Source organism: Triticum urartu, chromosome 1, assembly GCF_003073215.2.
Source record: "Triticum urartu cultivar G1812 chromosome 1, Tu2.1, whole genome shotgun sequence".
NCBI classification, from domain to species: domain Eukaryota; kingdom Viridiplantae; phylum Streptophyta; class Magnoliopsida; order Poales; family Poaceae; genus Triticum; species Triticum urartu.
The window spans coordinates 255,710,439-255,730,488 of record NC_053022.1 but is presented as its reverse complement, the minus strand read 5'-3'; positions in this window follow the sequence as shown (position 1 = coordinate 255,730,488).

The following is a 20,050-nucleotide window of genomic DNA, read 5'->3' as shown; positions in this document are numbered from 1 at the left end:
CCGCCACCGTCATCATCGTCGTTGCTGCCGTCGTCGTCCTCGTTTGACCATTCCTCCTCCTCATCATCATCGTCCTCTTCTTCGTCCTTCGACGACTCCTCGTCCATCTGGTTGTCGTCTGACGACTCCGGAGGCGGCGTCCCTTCCATGAACCGGATATAATCGAGGTCTGGGCTCGATGTCGTACTCATGGAAGACGAGCGGGATGATTCTAATGTTGACCTATCATCGGGCGCTAGACTGCTGGCCGAACTGTCGTCCTCGCTGTCGCTCGACATGGCTGCAGAGTGTGTGCCAGTGTGTAGCGCGGCTTGCCGGGGACGATGATGATGGTGGACACTTAAGCGGGGTATGCAGAGAAGAGGAACTGTCAATTGAAGCGGGGATTGAAGTAGGGGTTGGCGTATTATCTAACCGCTGATATAATCAACCACAATTATTTGTACCAAGTCGCTCCAAATTCTCGGGGTAGCGCAGGACCCCTATTGGCTATTTGGCTGGTTTCCTTTTTCAGGACAAAAACAAGGAACGAGTTTTGGGATTATGCACCGGTATCGGTACGAACGGAGTAGGACAGTTGGCAAGCAATACATTGAGCTCTTCTTATTGATAAAGCCAGTAATAATCAAACTAGAAAGGAAAAGAAAAAAGACAAAGAAAAATATCTGCACAAATCTTCGCATAATATCAATGGCATAGGATCTAGATGTGCATTACTTAGAGCACATCTATATGTGCTTTAGCAATACTGTCAAACAAAACCCCTAATCATCATTGCAAACGGCGCATGGAACATGGCTAATGCGACAATCACAACTACACATGCTAGTTCCTTCTTGTCTCTTGCTTTCACCTGTTGTCTATGATTGATTCTTTCTTTCTTCATCGTACTGATTGTACATTCCAGATCAGCCAGTTTCTTCTTCAGCTTTACGTTATCTTCTACGAGCTTGGTGATAACACTTCGAGCCCTGCCATGCCATTCTTCATCTAGCTAGTTAACGAAGGCACAAGCCTCATATCCATGCCAATGTTAAATAGTATTCTGGATGAGAGATGGCATTAACTGAAGTAAAATGATGAACTTAATTAGCACTAACCTCTAAGGGGCAACTGAGAAACCGCCTGCCAATGTCGAATCCCTCCATGCATACACGTCGAGCGGGAGTGTGCCCGTGCACACAACTCAGCTTTTGGTACTTCTCGATGGCGCAAAACTCGGAGTCAAATTCGTGTTGCGGGAGTCTGGAGTCAAGCTCCGGATCTGGCGGCAAATCGCTTTCCTGGGGGGGGGGGGTCATTCAGGACGGATTCAGCAAGGATCTATACTTTAGACATGCTAAAAAAGATCGGGATAGATTGGAACCTAACAGGACGATTCGGATCCGTAGTACACCTGCCTTCTGATGACCTTAGGCAAGTGCTCGGCGGCGACCGCTGTCGTGGCGGTGATACGAGTAGGAGCAGCCGCGCGAGGGAATTTGGAGGCTATGTAGGGATTTGGGGGAAATGGGGAAACTGTGGAGATAATGATGTAGGGTGGAACCCTAAGTGGCCGATCTTTCATGAAAGGAGCGGATCCCGCGATGAACACGAAGAACACGAGCGAAATCACGAGAGGAAACACGAGAAAATCACTAAACCAACAAGAAATAGTCACACATATGCTAGATCCTCGAGTACATAAGAGATCACGCGATCCACGGTCAACTAGGGACGATACAAAGGTAGCCGGTCTTCTCCGTGAGGAGGTCTTGATGTTCTTCTCCGCAAGGAGGTCTTGAATCCAAAGGGATCTTCTCCGAAGAGGGGCCGCGGTCTCTCTCATGGAGTAGATCCGATGTGGATGAGAAATGCTCTATCTCTAATATGAGCTAAACCAATGCTGCCCTAAAACGTATGTAGGAGAAGAGTATATATAGTGTAGGTGGGCGAAGGGGTACACGGGCCTCGGCCCTTACACTGTGCGCAGACAGGGGAGGTCGGACGTCCGGGCGTCGGGCCAGATGTCCGGGATGTGGAGGCCGGATGTCCGGGCTGGTGAAGCTGGCCATGTAGCTCTCGGGTTCGGGGGTGTCCGGATTTCCGGCCTAGAGGTCGGATATCCGGGAGCTCGGGAAGGGCCGGATGTCCGGGCTGGCGGGGCCGGATGTCCGGGACCTGTAGGCGCTTGGTGGTTGAGCAGCTGTAGTGGACGACACTCCAGGGGCCGGATGTCCGGGGTCACGGGCGGATGTCCGGGGCCTGGGAGGTGTTCTTGTCTCCTTCCATTGGTTCTCTTCATCCATGGACTTGGGGATTTGTCCGTCTTCACGTGCATCTTCGGGAGGGTCCTCTTGGTACCTAATCATGCACAACGTCTCGGACTTAGGTAGTAGCCATGTCTCGAGAGGATCATATGTAATATCACTAAGGAGATAAGTCACCTCGGTCTCGAGAGCTCTAGCTTGAGTCATGGGTCCTCTTTGCACTTCGTGAGATGATGGTAGGTTCATGGGGATGACGTAGGATGCTCCGCACCATCTCCCCTCCATTGGGGAAGATCCGATCTCGGATCGAAATCCTCATCACCATGGTAGGGCGAGAGATCCTTGACGTTGAAGATGTCGCTCACGGAGTATTTGTCGCGTGGGAGGTCGATCTTGTAGGCGTTGTTGTTGTAGCGTTCAAGCACCTTGAAGGGTCCATCTGCTTGTGGTAGAAATTTGGACTTGCGTTCGTGGGGGAAGCGGTCCTTGCGAAGGTGTAGCCACACAAGATCTCCAATGTTGAATACCATGGGGTGCTTGTTGATGTTGCGCTTGGTCGCAAGTCGTTGTACTTGGCGCTCGATGGTGTGCCTTGTATCGTCATGCACCTTCTTGAGATGGTTCACACATGCACTTGCGTCCATATTGATGCGCTCTTGTAGTGGCAGAGGGAGAATGTCCAATGGGGACAATGGGTTGAATCAGTAGACAACCTCGAAGGGGGACTTGCTGGTTGTTGAGTGTCTTGCTCGGTTGTAGGCGAACTCGGCGATAGGTAGACACTCCTCCCACTCCTTGATGATCTTCTTGATGAGCACTCAAAGTAGAGTGGAGAGTGTGCGGTTGGTCACCTCCGTTTGGCCGTCGGTTTAAGGATGGTAAGCCGTGGATAAGAGTAGCTTGATTCCGAGCTTGGTGCATAGGGTCTTCCAAAAGTAGCTTAGGAACTTGACGTCACGGTCCGAGACAATCGTCTTTGGCACTCCATGTAGACGTAATATTTCCCTAAAAAAGAGATTCGCAACATGTGAAGCATCGTCTATCTTGTTGCAAGGAATGAAATGTGCCATCTTAGAGAAACGGTCCACAACGACAAATACCGAATCCTTTCCATTTCTAGTTCTAGGCAAGCCAAGTACAAAATCCATGCTAATGTCTTCCCATGGTTGATAAGGAATAGGGAGAGGCATGTAAAGTCCATGGGATTGGGCTTTAGACTTAGCTTTGCGACATGTAGAGCATCGGTTGGTGAAGCGGTTGACGTCGTGAAACATCTTAGGCCAATAGTAGTTCTTGGAGAGCGTAGAAAAAGTCTTGTCGCGTCCAAAATGTCCCATTAGTCCTCCTCCATGGGATTCCTGCAAAAGCAACAACCGAAGAGAAGACTCGGGGATTAGCTCTCATAAGATATCCATCTTTGGTGTAATAGCGTTCTCAAAAGGTATGCTTCAAACATTTGGCATGAGGAATAGCAAAAGTAGGATCATGCTCATACAAGTCTTTTATATTCTCAAAGCTAATGACATCCAATTCAAGTTGAGTAACAAGCATGCATATGCGGGAAAGAGCGTCCGCCACAATATTTTCCTTACCTTTATTGTACTTGATGACATAAGGAAAAGACTCAATAAATTCACTCCATTTAGCATGACACTTGTTCAACTTGGTTTGACCCTTAAGGTACCTGAGCATTTCATGATCGGTATGAATGATGAATTCATGAGGGCAAAGATAGTGTTCCCATTCGTGCAAAACTCTCACTAAAGCATATAGCTCTTTGTCATAGATGGGGTAATTGAGTTGCGCTCTGGATAGTTTCTCACTAAAGTAAGCTATGGGGAGCTTCTCTTGCGTTAACACACCTCCTATGCCATTACCACTATCATCACAATGAATCTCAAAGGGTTTGTCAAAGTTGGGTAAAGCAAGCACGGGAGCATGAGTAAGCAAATTCTTAAGCTCATTGAAATCGGTATCTTGGGATGGTCCCCAAACAAAAGGCGCATTTTTCTTGCTCAAAGCATGCAAAGGCGAAGCAATGGTGCTAAAATATTTCACAAAGCGACGATAGAAACCCGCAAGGCCAAGAAAACTTCACACTTGTTGCAAGTTGGTTGGTTGGGGCCAAGTCTTAATAGCATTGATCTTGGACTCATCTACATGAACACCCGTAGAAGATACAACAAAACCCAAGAAAACGAGCTTATCAATGCCGAAAAGGCACTTTTCCATGTTAGCAAAGAGATGCTCATTTCGAAGAGTTTGCAAAACGGTTCGAACATGGGTGACATGATCTTGAAGAGATTTGCTATAAACAAGGATATCATTGAAGTAGGCCACAACAAACACACCAATGTAAGGGCGAAAGACATGATTCATAAGGCGCATAAAAGTACCCGGTGCTTCCGATAGACCCATAGGCATGACTAACCACTCATACAACCCAAACTTGGTTTTGAAAGAGGTTTTCTTCATCACCCTCTTGTATGCGGATTTGATAGTAACCACTTTTAAGATCAATTTGGGAAAATATAGTGGCACCACTAAGTTCATCAAGCATATCATCAAGGCGTGGAATGGGATACCTATAGCGAACGGTGATAGCATTGATAGGTCTACAATCGGAGCACATGCGAAAGCTACCGTCTCGTTTTGGCACAAGAATGACCGGGACGGCACAAGGGCTCAAACTTTCACGCACATGTCCATGGTCTATGAGATGCTTTACTTGCCTTTGTATTTGTTTTGTTTCTTCGGGGTTTACGCGGTAGGGAGCTTTGTTCGGAAGAGGTGCTTCGGGGATGAGGTCGATGCGGTGCTCGATGCCTCGTAGTGGAGGTAGTTCCGGAGGTAGCTCGTCGGGGAAAACATCTTGAAATTCCTGCAAAAGAGAAGACATCACTAAAGGTAGAGTGTGATAGGTGTTAGCTTGTGTTGCATTGTCCTTGCACAAAAGGACGTAGTGTAGGACACTAGATGGGTTCTCACACACTCCTCTTATCTCACTTTTGGTGGCAAATAGGACTAAGTTTTTCTTTTCGCTCACTGTGGAGGCGCTCGATTTGGGCTTGCGGCGCTCACTCTCTTTTTGATGGCTCGCTCTCTAACTATTCTCTCCATGATGGGCGGCTTGCTTGTCGGTGATCACTTGGCTTGGAGACATGGGGCGAAGTACGTACTCCTTTCCCTTCATCTTGAAGATGTAGTGGTTCGTTCGGCCATTGTGGATGACACCTTTATCAAATTTCCATGGGCGTCCAAGAAGAAGGTGGCAAACGATCATTGGAACGACGTCACACTCCAAAGTGTCTTTGTAGGCACCAATTTTGAAGGAGACTTGTACTCGATGCTCGACTTGGATAGTGCCGGAGTCGCTAAGCCATTGAACTTTGTAGGGATGTGGGTGCTTCGTCTTGGGCAATTGGAGCTTGGAGCAAAGTTCTTCACTTGCGAGGTTATGACAACTCCCTCCATCGATGATGACCTTGACGGATCTTCCATTGATGCCGGCCTTGGTGTGGAATATGTGGCATCTTTGGTCTTCTTCTTGTTGATGTTGAAAAGTCAAGACCTTTGAGATAACGAGAGCGGGACTTGAATCTTTATCACAAAAGACGTGTTCCATGTCTTCTTCGTTCACTTGCCGATGTATGGCCACTTGCTCAAGGGCTTCCATTTCTCCTTCACTCATTGAGTCATAAGTGTCGTCGTCGTTGAGGATCATGGTCCGCTTGTTGGTGCACTCATAGGACTTGTGGCCTCGGCCTCCGCATGTGAAGCATTTCAAGGAACTCGTCTTGACGGTCTCACCGGTTGCGGTAGATGATGATGAAGATCTCGACTTGAAGTTGCTCCTTGTAGGAGGATGACTTTGATTTGACGAAGCTTTCTTGGAACTCGACTTGTCGACGTTGCTTGTAGAAGGATTGGTAGACGGTGTTGAAGTCGTTGAAGCTTGGGTGTTGGAGAAGCTGTATGACTTGGATGAGAACTTGGCATACTTGTAATCTTCTTGCACTTGACGTTCCGCTTTGGTAGCTTGATGCACTAGCTCGATGAGGTTCGAGTATGGTTGGAAGTCGGTGATCTTCTTGATAGGATGGTTGAGTCCATTCAAGAAACGTGCAATTCTTTGCTCATCATCTTCCGTGACATTGGCTCTTATCATGGCAATCTCCATCTCCTTGTAGTACTCTTCAACGCTCTTGGTTCCTTGCTTGAGTAGTTGGAGTTTCTTTAAGAGGTCGCGGTTGTAGTAGGTAGGTACGAAGCATGTTCTCATGACATCCTTCATTTGCGCCTACGTAGTGATGGGTGGTTCACCTCTTGCCTCGCGGCGCTTGATAACTTGTTCCCACCAAATGAGGACATAGTCTTGGAACTCAAGGGATGCCATCGCGATCTTCTTCTCTTCTTCATAGTTGTGCAAGCGGAAGATTATGTCGACCTTCAATGCCCATGAAAGGTACTCTTCGGGATCGTTGCTTCCATTGAACTTGGGCATGGTGAACTTTAGCTTGCTGTAGCGTTGCTCTTCATTGTGTTGGGGTCGAGGATGATGACGCCCATGTTGTTGATGATTGTCAAATTCGTGTTGCTCTCGGTGAGGAGGGTTGTCAATCTCATTTTGCTCTTGTCGTGGATGATTCCCATTATCGTCATGCTCATGGTGAACTGGATGTTCTTGAGGAGCTTGTGGAGGGGCTTGTCGAGCTCGAGGAGGAACTTGAGGAACTGGACGATGCACGTGAGCTTGAGATCTTCGTTCGTGAGCTTCTTCGCGAAGTGCTTCTTCATGTTCACGAGCTTGTCGGCCTCGGTTGGCTACGGCTCGACTTGAATCTTGGAGGGCTTGTTGCGCCTCAAGTACTTGAGCTTCACCGAGTTGTTGTTCTTGGCGTTGTGCCTCGGCATCTTGTGCATCTTGGTGGAGACGCGCTCGCTCTTCCTCTTCATGTTGGCATTGTCGTTGCCGTTCTCGTGCTAGCGCAAAGGCCGCTTGGGTTTGACGTTGTCAGTGCTCTTGAGAGTCGGTGTCGCGTAGAGGATTGATGCTTTCTTGACGATCGTTTGCACGGCACGTCGAAGAGTGTTCGATGTCGGTGACTTGAGCCGGAGAGGGTGAAGTCAGAGTGTCGACTTGAGCGGCCCCATCTTGATGAGGACGAAGTGGAAGAAGAGCGGTTGAGCAACAAAGCACGAATCTCGTCCATTCTTGCGTCGTTCTCTTGCTTGTGATCGTCGAGCTTGTGGTCAAAGTAGTCCCTTGTACGTTGCTCGGAGAGTCGCAAGTCGGCGACGAGGTTGTCAATGCGTTCACTCATAGCTTGTTGCTCTTGATGCAAAGCACGTTGTGCACCAAAGAGGTGGCTCTTGGTGACGTAGGAGTTTGTGTCGTCTTCTTGTCCGATGAAGAGTGGGTTGGTAGATGTACTTTGCCTATCCATCATTCCAAGAGAAATATGTGAGTGGGAGAAAGAGAAGAACGAATATCAAATGTACCTTGACCGAAGTTGAAGGTGGATCAATGATCACTCCAATGTGGAACAAGGAAATAACATAATTGGTACCAATTCTTGTCGGTTTCTCACACCTACACAAGTAAAAGCTTATGGTGGAGCTTGGTTAGGATGGTGGCACAAAATTTGGTGCAATTGTTAGTGAGCTTCAATAATGTTGGAAAAGATTCGCAAGTTTGCAATGCAACAAGTAGACCACGCAATATAAGGTACATGGAAACACACACGCAAAAAGATAAGTGGGGTTGGGCAACCAAGGATGAGCCAAAATGTGGAATCCACAAAAATGCTCTTGTTGCACAACACTAGAGAGACGCTAACACGATTGCACAATAGGCGGATACAAGACTTGTGCACAACCTACTAAGCAAAAATGCAACGACTTCTATCCCAAGTATGCTCTATGTATGGTGTTTCGATGCTATGATCCAAGATGATCTAGTATGACAATATTAATGTTGTATGATGCTTTGGTGCTTGCTTAAAAGCTCTTTGCTTATCTTTCCCTTTTGCTTAAAAGCTTGTTTGGATCTTTGTTGTTTGAGCTCTTTTCTCATGCAATGCTTCACGAACCGATATAGCAATTGTGTATGCGATGACAACCTTGTGACACAAGAGATGATACCAAGATATGCACCAATGATGTATGTATGCTATGGGAAGTATGATCACTAATGTGCACAAGTCGCGTTGCCGGCAATACTCAAAGGCTAGTTTCGATGGGTAAGCGACGCAAAGGAGTAAGGCTATGATGGCTATCAAAGTAATGGCAAGAATGATATGTCCAATACCAAGGTGAGGTTACCGTTCATTGGTTCCTTGTAAGCAAGAAACGGTTGATGGTGTCAAAATTGGTGAAATGGTTGTTGTCGGTGATGCGTCCATGGCGAAGATGAGTGGCGGTGATGTTGATGTCGAACCGTACCTAAATAGCCAAAACACAAAAGGACATGGAACCGCAACTCAAATTCTCAAGACAAAACGGGACAAAATTGTCGGATTTGGAAGTGGTAAGCGGTGGTTGTGTATGTGGTATATGGTGGTGGTATGCGGAAGTGGTGGTGGTATGCGGAAGTATATGTGGGCACTGGAACAAAATTTGGCGAAATATGGACGGAAAAAGGGGCGGTGGATGGAGATGTTGCTGCTAGGGGCCAGATGTCCGGGCTTGATGGCCGGATGTCCGGGCTATCGGGCCGGATGTCCGGGCTCTGGATCCGGACGAACTCCGCATGGAAGGTGGCAAATCCGGGCAAAATTCGGAGGAATTTGTGGATGGAAATTGGGGAAAATTAGATGGAAGGATAGATCTACCTGCAACACACGAAATCCACGGATCAAATCCAACAAAACTTCATCACACCAACAAATCACAAAAAAATTGGGGCTATTTTTGTGGGGAAATTTTCGAATTAGGGACAAAATCACAAAAACAAGGCTAGAAACACAACGGGGAGGCTCCGAAATCATGATCAACATGGCTCTAGATACCAAAATGATGTAGGGTGGAACCCTAAGTGGCCGATCTTTCACGAAAGGAGCGGATCGCGCGATGAACACGAAGAACACGAGGGAAATCACGAGGAGAATCACGAGAGGAAACACGAGAAAATCACTAAACCAACAAGAAATAGTCACACATATGCTAGATCCCCGAGTACATAAGAGATCACATGATCCACGGTCAACTAGGGACGATACAAAGGTAGCCGGTCTTCTCCGTGAGGAGGTCTTGATGTTCTTCTCCTCAAGGAGGTCCTGAATCCAAAGGGATCTTCTCCGAAGAGGGGCCGCGGTCTCTCTCGTGGAGTAGATCCGATGTGGATGAGCAATGCTCTATCTCTAATATGAGCTAAACCAATGCTGCCCTAAAACATAGGTAGGAGAAGAGTATATATAGTGTAGGTGGGCGAAGGGGTACACGGGCATCGGCCCTTACACTGTGCGCAGACAGGGGAGGCCGGACGTCCGGGCGTCGGGCCGGATGTCCGGGCGTTCGCGGAGGGCCGGATGTCCGGGCTGTGGAGGCCGGATGTCCGGGCTGGTGAAGCTGACCATGTCGCTCTCGGGTTCGGGGGTGTCCGGATTTCCGGGCTGGAGGCCGGATATCCGGGAGCTCAGGAAGGGCCGGATGTCCAGGCTGGCGGGGTCGGATGTCCGGGACCTGTAGGCGCTTGGTGGTTGAGAGCTGTAGTGGACGACGCTCCAGGGGCCGGATGTCCGGGGTCACGACCGGATGTCCGGGGCCTGGGAGGTGTTCTTGTCTCCTTCCGTTGGTTCTCTTCATCCGTGGACTTGGGGACTTGTCCGTCTTCACGTGCATCTTCGGGAGGGTCCTCTTGGTACCTAATCATGCACAACATCTCGGACTTAGGTAGTAGCCATGTCTCAAGAGGATCATATGTAATATCACTAAGGAGAGAAGTCACCTCGGTCTCGAGAGCTCTAGCTCTAGCTCGAGTCATGGGTCCTCTTGGCACTTCGTGAGACGATGCTAGGTTCATGAGGATGACCGTAGGATGCTCCGCATCAGATAAGCTAACGATCGGGAACTACTAATGGCACTATATATATGTTGTATACGGCACACTGTTTGTACATGTCGTTTGTGTGAGGTATTACAACGTAACACACGATTTCCGCACCAAACCGAGTGAGAAGACAACGTAGGTTAGACACGGTTGCCGTTACATAACCATATGTGATGTACTACCCTGTCCATATAATTGAGTTACGGTGAGATACTATGTAAATAGCCGCTCCGCGGATATCCGTAAAAAACAGTCGCTCTGCATATAGAGATGGCGGCAGCGGCCTAGGCAGCGGCTACCGGAGAAGAGGTCAATCCTCGGTCGGTGGGCGGTGGTGGCATCATAGGAGGTCAATCCTCAGTCTGCGGTGGGAGATAGGAGGAGCTCAACCATCGAGGTCGGCGGCGGCGTGATTCGAGCACATCCATCATGGTCGATGGCGGGATAGTGGAGGTCGAACTTCAGGCGGCAACTGCACTAAGCTTTGCTCCTCGACCCTGCTGTCTCGGCGTGCCGCCACATCGCGCTTGTCTGTCTGCTGGGTGGAGGTCGCCGCACGGCTAATTAATTAAGGTATTCTTTTCGTGAGTGGCTAAATTAAGGTATCAATTCCTAAATGTAGTGTTTTACTAGTACTCTGCGAGTAACTTGACTGGCCATTAATTTTTGTCATTGCACGTCTGGATAACAACATGGAGCGCCCTTATTAATTATTAAAATAAAACCTTGTGATTTATGCATGCATCTTTGGGAAGCAGTTAATCCGTGTATTAATGTTATTGTTTTGTTTTTAATTACCATTTGTGTGTTGCAGATGGAACGATCTCGATGGATGAAGAATCGAAAAACCATAGATTTTATTAGTGGCGTGATAGAGTTCATGAATTTGGCTGAAAGTACAAAGAGGAGAATTGGTGATGCGGATTACATCCTGTGTCCATGTACTGATTGTGCCAATAGAGAGTCACATGAAGTTGCAGATGTCCGTATGCACTTAGTCTCTAGGGGATTCATGGATGATTATACACGTTGGACCAGACACGGTGAAGAGGAGGTCATGGATGAAGATACCCAGGGCAGCGAGATGCCAAACCCCGATCATTGTCACATGGATGTTGAATCTAACATCGGGGCAGAGGCGTCAAGCTACCAATGGAACACCGGAAAGCAGAAACGCCCACTGGAAAACCAAGATGTCGACGCAGATGACGACGATCTTGATATGCCAGATTTTGTTGCTATGATTGCAGATTTCGAGGGCCGAAAAAAGGATATGATTGGGTACATGGATCTGCCAACCATTGATGCGGACTCCAAGAAAAAATTGTATCCAGGTTGCAAAAAGAAATATTTCAGGTTGAGTGCCACCCTGGCACTTCTCAGATTTAAAGCAGCAAACGGTCTATCAAACAAGGGCTTCACAAAGATGTTAGGTCTTTTGAAAGAAATTCTTCCGGAAGATAATGTGCTCCCTAGAAGCACGAATGAAGCGAAGAAAATTGTTTGCCCATTGGGACTTGAAGTACAGAAGATACACGCTTGTGTGAATGATTGTATATTGTACCGTGGTGAGTACAAAAAATTTCGTGCATGTCCCACATGCAAGCATGCATGATACAAGCACAGGAGAGAAAAGCACAATTACAAATTGGACGACGAGATCAAGACAGGAATCCCGTTCAAGGTTGTTTGGTACTTGCCTTTAATTCCAAGGTTGAGGCGTTTGTTTGCAAACCCTAGAGAGGCAAAGAGGTTGCGGTGGTATCATGATGAGAGAATTGTGGATAGGTTTATGAGGCACCCGAAAGATGGGGCTCAGTGGGAATTAATTGACAAAAAGTTTGAAAAACCAAGGAACCTAGAAGTATAAGGCTCGGGGAGTGTACTGACGGGATGAATCCTTTTGGCGATATGAGCACCAATCACAGCATATGGTTGGTGCTTCTATGCATATATAACCTAGCTCTTTGGTTGTGTATGAAAAAAATACATTATGGTGTCAATGATTATCCAAGGCCTGAAGCAACCTAGAAATGACATCGACATTTGCATTCAACTACAGGTAGAAGAACTGCTGACAGTGTGGATAGATGCGCCTGCTGTAAAATGTTATGATGCTTACAAAAAGGAGATTTTCGATCTACATGCGATGCTGGTGCACACCATTCAAGATATGCTGGCATTAGGCAACACATCGGGGAAGAAAACAAGGAGAGATGTAGGGTGTGTCACATGCATGGATAGGACATCTAGTAGAAGACTTCCCAACTCGCGCAAAACAGTGTATTTGCGTCAGCGTAGGTTCTTACGGAAAAATCACCCATACCGAAAGATGAAAGCTGAATTTGATGGTACGACAAAGGCAGGTGCGGGCCCAAGACCCTATGAAGGGGAGGTGGTCCACAACATGGCTAAAAAAATTAATGTTGTGCTTGGCAAGAACCAGCCTTTGACGGTGAAACTAACACCCAAGGATCAAGTGTTTAAGAAGAAATCGGTGTTCTGGAATTTACCTTACTGGGAGATTCTATGTGACTTTCAAGAGCCGTGCCCGCGGTTATGTGGAAGACGGGAATTTGTTAATACCGGTTGTAGAGAACTTGACACTTGATTTAATTAAAATGCATCAACCGCGTGTATAGCCGTGATGGTCTCTTTTCGGTGGAGTCCGGGAAGTGAACACGGTTGGGTTATGTATGAACGTAAGTAGTTCAGGATCACTTCTTGATCACGTCTAGCTTTACGACCGTTGCGTAGTTTCTCATCTTACTCTTGTACTCGTATGTTAGCCACCATATTTTCTTAGTGCTTGTTGCAACTCCACCTCATAACCACATCCTACCCATAAGCTTAAATAGTCTTGATCTCACGGGTTTGAGATTGCTGAGTCCTCGTGACTCACAGATACTACCAAAACAGTTGTAGGTGCTGATGATACCAGTGCAGGTGATGCTACCGAACTCAAGTGGGAGTTCGACGAGGACATTGGTCGTTACTATGTTTCGTTTCCTGATGATTAGTAGTGGAGCCCAGTGGGGACGATCGGGATCTAGCATTTGGGGTTGTCTTCTTTTCATTTGGATTCATCCGTAGTCGGGCTATGTGTGTACTCTGAATGATGTATGCATTATTTGATCATTGTGTGATGTGGCGATTGTAAGCCAACTATCTATTTATCCCTTCCTTGTTCATTACATGGGATTGTGTGAAGATGGCCCTTCTTGCGACAAAACCAAAATGTGGTTATGCCTCTAAGTCGTGCCCCGACACATGGGAGATATAGCCGCACTTTGGGTGTTACAAGTTGGTAATCAGAGCCATCCCCGACTTAGGAGCCCCCTGCTTGATCGAATTGCTGACGTTATTGAGTCTAGAATAAAATGTTTTGAGTCTTATGATAACCCACAAGTATAGGGGCTCACAATAGTTTTTGATGGTAGAGTATTCAACCCAAATTAATTGATTTGACACAAGGGGAGCCAAAGAATATTCTCAACTATTAGCAGTTGAGTTGTCAATTCAACCACACCTGAAAGCTTAATATCCGCAGGAAAGTATTTAGTAGCAAAGTAGTATGGAAGTAATGGTAACGGTGGAAAAAGTAACAGTAGTAGTTTTTGTAGCAATTGTAACAGTGGCAACGGAAAAGTAACTAAGCAAAGATCAATATGTGAAAAGCTCATAGGCAATGGATCAGTGATGGATAACTATGTCTCATGCGATTCCTCATGCAATATTTATAACATAGGGTGACACAGAACTAGCTCCAGTTCATCAATGTAATGTAGGCATGTATTCTGAATATAGTCATACATGCTTATGGAAAAGAACTTGCATGGCATCTTTTGTCCTACCCTCCCATGGCAGCGGGGTCCTATTGGAAAATAAGGGATATTAAGGCCTCCTTTTAATAGAGTACCGGAACAAAGGGTTAATACTTCGTGAATACATGAACTCCTCAAACTACCGTCATCATCGGGAGTGGTCCCGATTATTGTCACTTCGGGGTTATCGGATCATAACACATAGTAGGTGAGTATTGACTTGCAAAATAGGATCAAGAACTCACATATATTCATGAAAATATAATAGGTTCAGATCTAAAATCATGGCACTTGGGCCCTAGTGACAAGCATTAAGCATAGCAAAGTCATAGCAACATCAATATTAGAACATAATGGATACTAGGGATCAAACCCTAACAAAACTAACTCGATTACATGATAAATATCATCCAACCCATCACCGTCTAGCAAGCCTACGATGGAATTACTCATGCACGACGGTGATCATCATGAAATTGGTGATGGAGGAAGGTTGAAGGTGACGATGGCGACGGATTCCCCTCTTCGGAGCCCCGAACAGACTCGAGATCAGCCCTCCCGAGAGAGATTAGGGCTTGGCAGCGGCTCCGTATTGTAAAACGCGATGAATCCTTCTCTCTGATCTTTTTCTCCCCGAACGTGAATATATAGTTGGAGTCGACGTCGGTGGAGCATCAGGGGGCCCATGAGGCAAGGGGCGCGCCCTACACCCTCGTGGACAAGGTGTGGGCCCCGTTACGCTGATTCTTTCGCCAGTATTTTTTATAAATTCCAAAATGTGTCTTCGTAATTTTTCAGGCCATTCCGAGAAATTTTATTTCTGCACAAAAACAACACCATGGCAATTCTGCTGAAAACAGTGTCAATCCGGGTTAGTTCCATTCAAATCATGCAAGTTAGAGTCCAAAACAAGGTCAAAAGTGTTTGGAAAAGTAGATACGTTGGAGACGTATCAACTCCCCCAAGCTTAAATGTTTTCTTGTCCTAAAGCAATTTAGTTGACAAACTGAAAGTGATAAAGAAAAACTTTTACAAACTCTATTTGATCTTGTTGTTGCAAATATGTAAAGCTAGCATCCAAGTTTTCAACAAATATTATGAACTAATAATATTCACAATAACATTTAGGTCTCATGTTTACTCATATCAATGACATAATCAACTAGCGAGCAATAATAATAAATCTCGGATGACAACACTTTCTCAAACAATCATAATATGATATAATAAGATGGTATCTCGCTAGCCCTTTCTGAGACCGCAAAACATAAATGCAGAGCACCCCTGAAGATCAAGGACTGACTAGACATTGTAATTCATGGTAAAAGAGATCCAGTCATAGTCATATTCAATGTAAATTAATAGTAATGCATGCAAATGACAGCGGTGCTCTCTAACTGGTGCTTTTTAATAAGAGGATGATGACTCAACATAAAATTAAATAGATAGGCCCTTCGCAGAGGGAAGCAGGGATTTGCAGAGGTGCCAGAGCTTGAGTTTTGAAACAGAGATGAATAATATTTTGAGTGGTATACTTTCATTGTCAACATAACAACCAAGAGATCTCGATATCTTCCATGCTACACACATTATAGGCGGTTCCCAAACAGAATGCTAAAGTTTATACTCCCCCACCACCAACAAACATCAATCCATGGCTTGTCCGAAACAACGGGTGCCTCCAACTAACAACAATCCTGGGGGGAGTTTTGTTTGCAATAATTTTGATTTGAGCATGGGACTAGGCATCCCGGTTACCAGCCATTTTCTCGTGAATGATGAGCGGAGTCCACTCATCTTGAGAATAACCCACCTAGCATGAAAGATATAGACAGCCCTAGTTGATACATGAGATATTCGAGCATACAGAACATAATTTCATTTGAAGGTTTAGAGTTTGGCACATACAAATTTACTTGGAACGGCAGGTAGATACCGCATATAGGAAGGTATGGTGGACTCATATGGAATAACTTTGGGGTTTATGGAAGTGGATGCACAAGCAGTATTCCCGCTTAGTACAAGTGAAGGCTAGAAAGAGGCTGGGAAGCAACCAACTAGAGAGCGACAATAGTCATGAACATGCATTAAAATTAATCAACACTGAGTGCAAGCATGAGTAGGATATAATTCATCATGAACATAAGTATCGTGGAGGCTATGTTGATTTTGTTTCAACTACATGCGTGAACATGTGCCACGTCAAGCCACTCGAATCGTTCAAAGGAGGATACCACCCTATCATACCACATCACAACCATTTTAATAGCATGTTGCCACACAAGGTAAACCATTATAAACTCCTAGCTAATTAAGCATGGCATGAGCAACTATAATCTCTAATTGTCATTGCAAACATGTTTCATTCATAATAGGCTGAATCAGAAACGATGAACTAATCATATTTACAAAAACAAGATAGGCCGAGTTCATACCAGCTTCTCTCATCTCATTCAGTCCATCATATATTGTCATTATTGCCCTTTCACTTGCACGACCAAACGGTGTGGATAATAAAAATAGTGCACGTGCATTGGACTAAGCTGAAATCTGCAAGCATTTAATACAAGGGATAAGACAAGGTAATATGGGATCTTGGTTATATCAACAATAATGCATATGAGAGCCACTCAACATTTTCATCATGGTCTTCTCCTCTCGACCCCCAAATAAAAGAAATAAAACTATTTACACGGGAAAGCTGCCAACAAGCAAAAGAAGAACGAGAAATCTTTTTGGGTTTTGTTTTAGTTACTACTACAGGCACGGAAAGTAAACTAGCTAAAAGCTACAACTAAATTTTGTTGGTTTTTCTTAAGGTTTTTCAATCACACAAGAAGAAGGCTTAGAAACAAAAATAAACTAGCATGGATAGTACAATGAAAAAGTATGAGCACCGACAACTGGCATGAGTGTGTGAACATGAATGTAATGTCAGTGAGAAATACGTACTCCCCCAAGCTTAGGCTTTTGGCCTAAGTTGGTCTATGCCTATGGATTGAGGCAACTCCCTCCGGTGTACTGAGGAGGGTCCTCAGGGTGCCACTGGTTGGCGATCTCCTCCGGATTCCACTGATAAACAAACTGACGATAAGGATCAAGTGGTGACTCAGGCTCAGGCTCAGGCTTTGGGACTTGTGTCAGCCTCTAGTACGCATAAATGGCCTCGGGTTAGATGAGGTACTTGCCTGAAAGTATGTTAAACAGAGAGGGTACATGCAAGGTAATAATCTCACAGTGAGTTTTACCAAGTATCAAATTACACTTAAGCATCTTCTTCTTATCTTTAACAATAAAATCATGTGCTACCGTACTCTTATAATCTAGAAAAATAGGGGGCAACAACTTTTCCTCTTTCTCATAATGCCTAATAGGTATCCCAAAGTATTCAGCAAGGCGTGAAGCAAAGATGCCTCCGAAGATGGGGCCCTTTGTTCGGTTCAGATTTAACCGTTTAGCAACAATAGCGCCTAAGCTGAAAGTGGTATCACGAAACAAAGCATGGCGCAAAATGACAATATCAGGAGCACTAAGATTTCCACTGTTCCCGCGACCAATTAAGCATCTACTAGCAAATATCGCAATGTAATGTAGAACAGGAAAATATATACTGGTAATTCTTGCATCTGAAATTTTCCTAGTTTCTCCTACAGCAATTCTATCAATAAACCCATCTACATCGCTACGATGTGGTTCCTCGATGCTGCCCTCAAAGGGTATCTTGCAGACCCGACAAAAATCATGAAGTGACATCTCCTTAACCTCATCATATAAGTGAAACTCCACTGAAGGTGGTGATTTCTTAGCATGGAAATAAAAAATTTGCATGAAAATATTAGTGAGTAGAAGATACTGTTCGTGCTGGTCGCGGAGGAAGTCGGTGAGGCCTGCATTCTCAGCCAAATAATAAAAGTCATCGTAAATCCCGTCTACTCTCAAGAACTCATCACACAGCCATTCGCACGGCCGAACCTCCGCAGTGCGAGGAAGATTGTATTTGGGCCTTTTATTCTCCTCATTCTGCTTATCCTTCGAGCTTCAGCTCAAGGAGCCCCTCAACAATCTCTTCATCATTATCTTTCTCTGAAAAATTTCTGAAATTTTTAGTGTCTCAAAATAAAAGTGAACCAAACTCAACAAGATTAATAGCAACTACTCCTACAAGTGCCTAGAGGCCATATCATGCATTAAAACTACTTGGGACCATATAAATTTGACATGCAAGCTCAAGAACGGGGTCACCTTAGCAGCAAAAAATGCAATAAATAGAGCACTAGAACAAAAACTAATTGGACCATTGGAGGAGTCACATACCGAAGAACAATCCCCCAAAGCAGTTTTGTGAATGGAGCTTTGAGCAAGGAGATTGAAAATGGCAGCAAGATGAGCTAGAACACGGGTTTGAGCTACGAGGTGATTTTTTCTAGAGGAAGACGGAGTGTGTGGGCGCTGGAATGAGTGGAGGGGGGCCACGTGGGGTCCACAAGGCAGGGGCACGCCCCAGGGGGTGGGCGTGCCCTGGACCCTCATGGCCAGATGGTGGGTCCCCCTGGCGTGTTCTCAGTGCTAGATATTATTAAATATTCTACAAAAATTCATACTTCATTTTCAGGACATTTGGAGAACTTTTATTTTATGGGTATTTTTTATTGCATGGATAATTCAAAAAACAGACAGAAAATACTATTTTGCTTTATTTAATCTAAATAACAGAAAGTAAAAGGAGGGTACAAAGAGTTGTGCTTTCTAACTTCATCCATCTCATACTCATCAAAAGGAATCCACTAACAAGGTTGATCAAGTCTTGTTAACAAACTCTTTCTGAATAACATGAAACCGGAGAATTTTCGAATAACACTAGGTTACCTCAACGGGGATATGCATGTCCCCAACAATAAGAATATCATATTTCTTCTTGACAGTAGGGAGAGGGAATTCAAAACCTCCAATAGTGATCGTTGAAATTTTTCCAATAGAATTGATACTATGGACTTGAGGTTGTTTCCTCGAAAAGTGAACCTTATGCTCATTACCATTAACATGAAAAGTGACATTGCCTTTGTTGCAATCAATAACAGCCCCTGCAGTATTTAAAAAGGGTCTACCAAGGATAATCGACATACTATCGTCCTCGGGAATATCAAGAATAACAAAGTCCGTTAAAATAGTAACGTTTGCAACCACAACAGGCACATCCTCACAGATACCGACAGGTATAGCAATTGATTTATCGGCCATTTGCAAAGATATTTCAGTAGGTGTCAACTTATTGAAATCAAGTCTACGATATAAAGAGAGAGGCATAACACTAACACCGGCTCCAAGATCACATAAGGCAGTTTTAACATAGTTTCTTTTAATGGAGCATGGTATAGTTGGTACTCTGGGATCTCCTAGTTTCTTTGGTATTCCACCTTTAAAAGTATAGTTGGCAAGCACGGTGGAAATTTCAGCTTCGGTATTTTTCTTTTATTTGTAACAATATCTTTCATACACTTAGCATAAGGATTCATTTTAAGCATATCAGTCAAACACATACGCAAAAAAGATAGGTCTAATCATTTGAGTGAAGCGCTCAAAATCCTCATCATCCTTTTTTCTTGGATGGTTTAGGATGAAAAGGCATGGGTTTCTGAACCCATGGTTCTCTTTCTTTACCGTTCTTCCTAGCAATGAAGTCTCTCTTATCATAATGTTGATTCTTTGATTGTGGGTTATCAAGATCAACCGCAGGTTCAATTTCTACATGAGGGTTATTGCTAGGTTGAGCATCAATATGAACATCATCATTAACATTATCACTAGGTTCATGTTTATTACCAGATTGTGTTTCAGCATCAGAAATAGAAATATCATCGGGATTCTTAGATGTGTCAACAACAGGTTCACTAGAAGCATGCAAAGTCCTATCATTTTTCTTTTTCTTC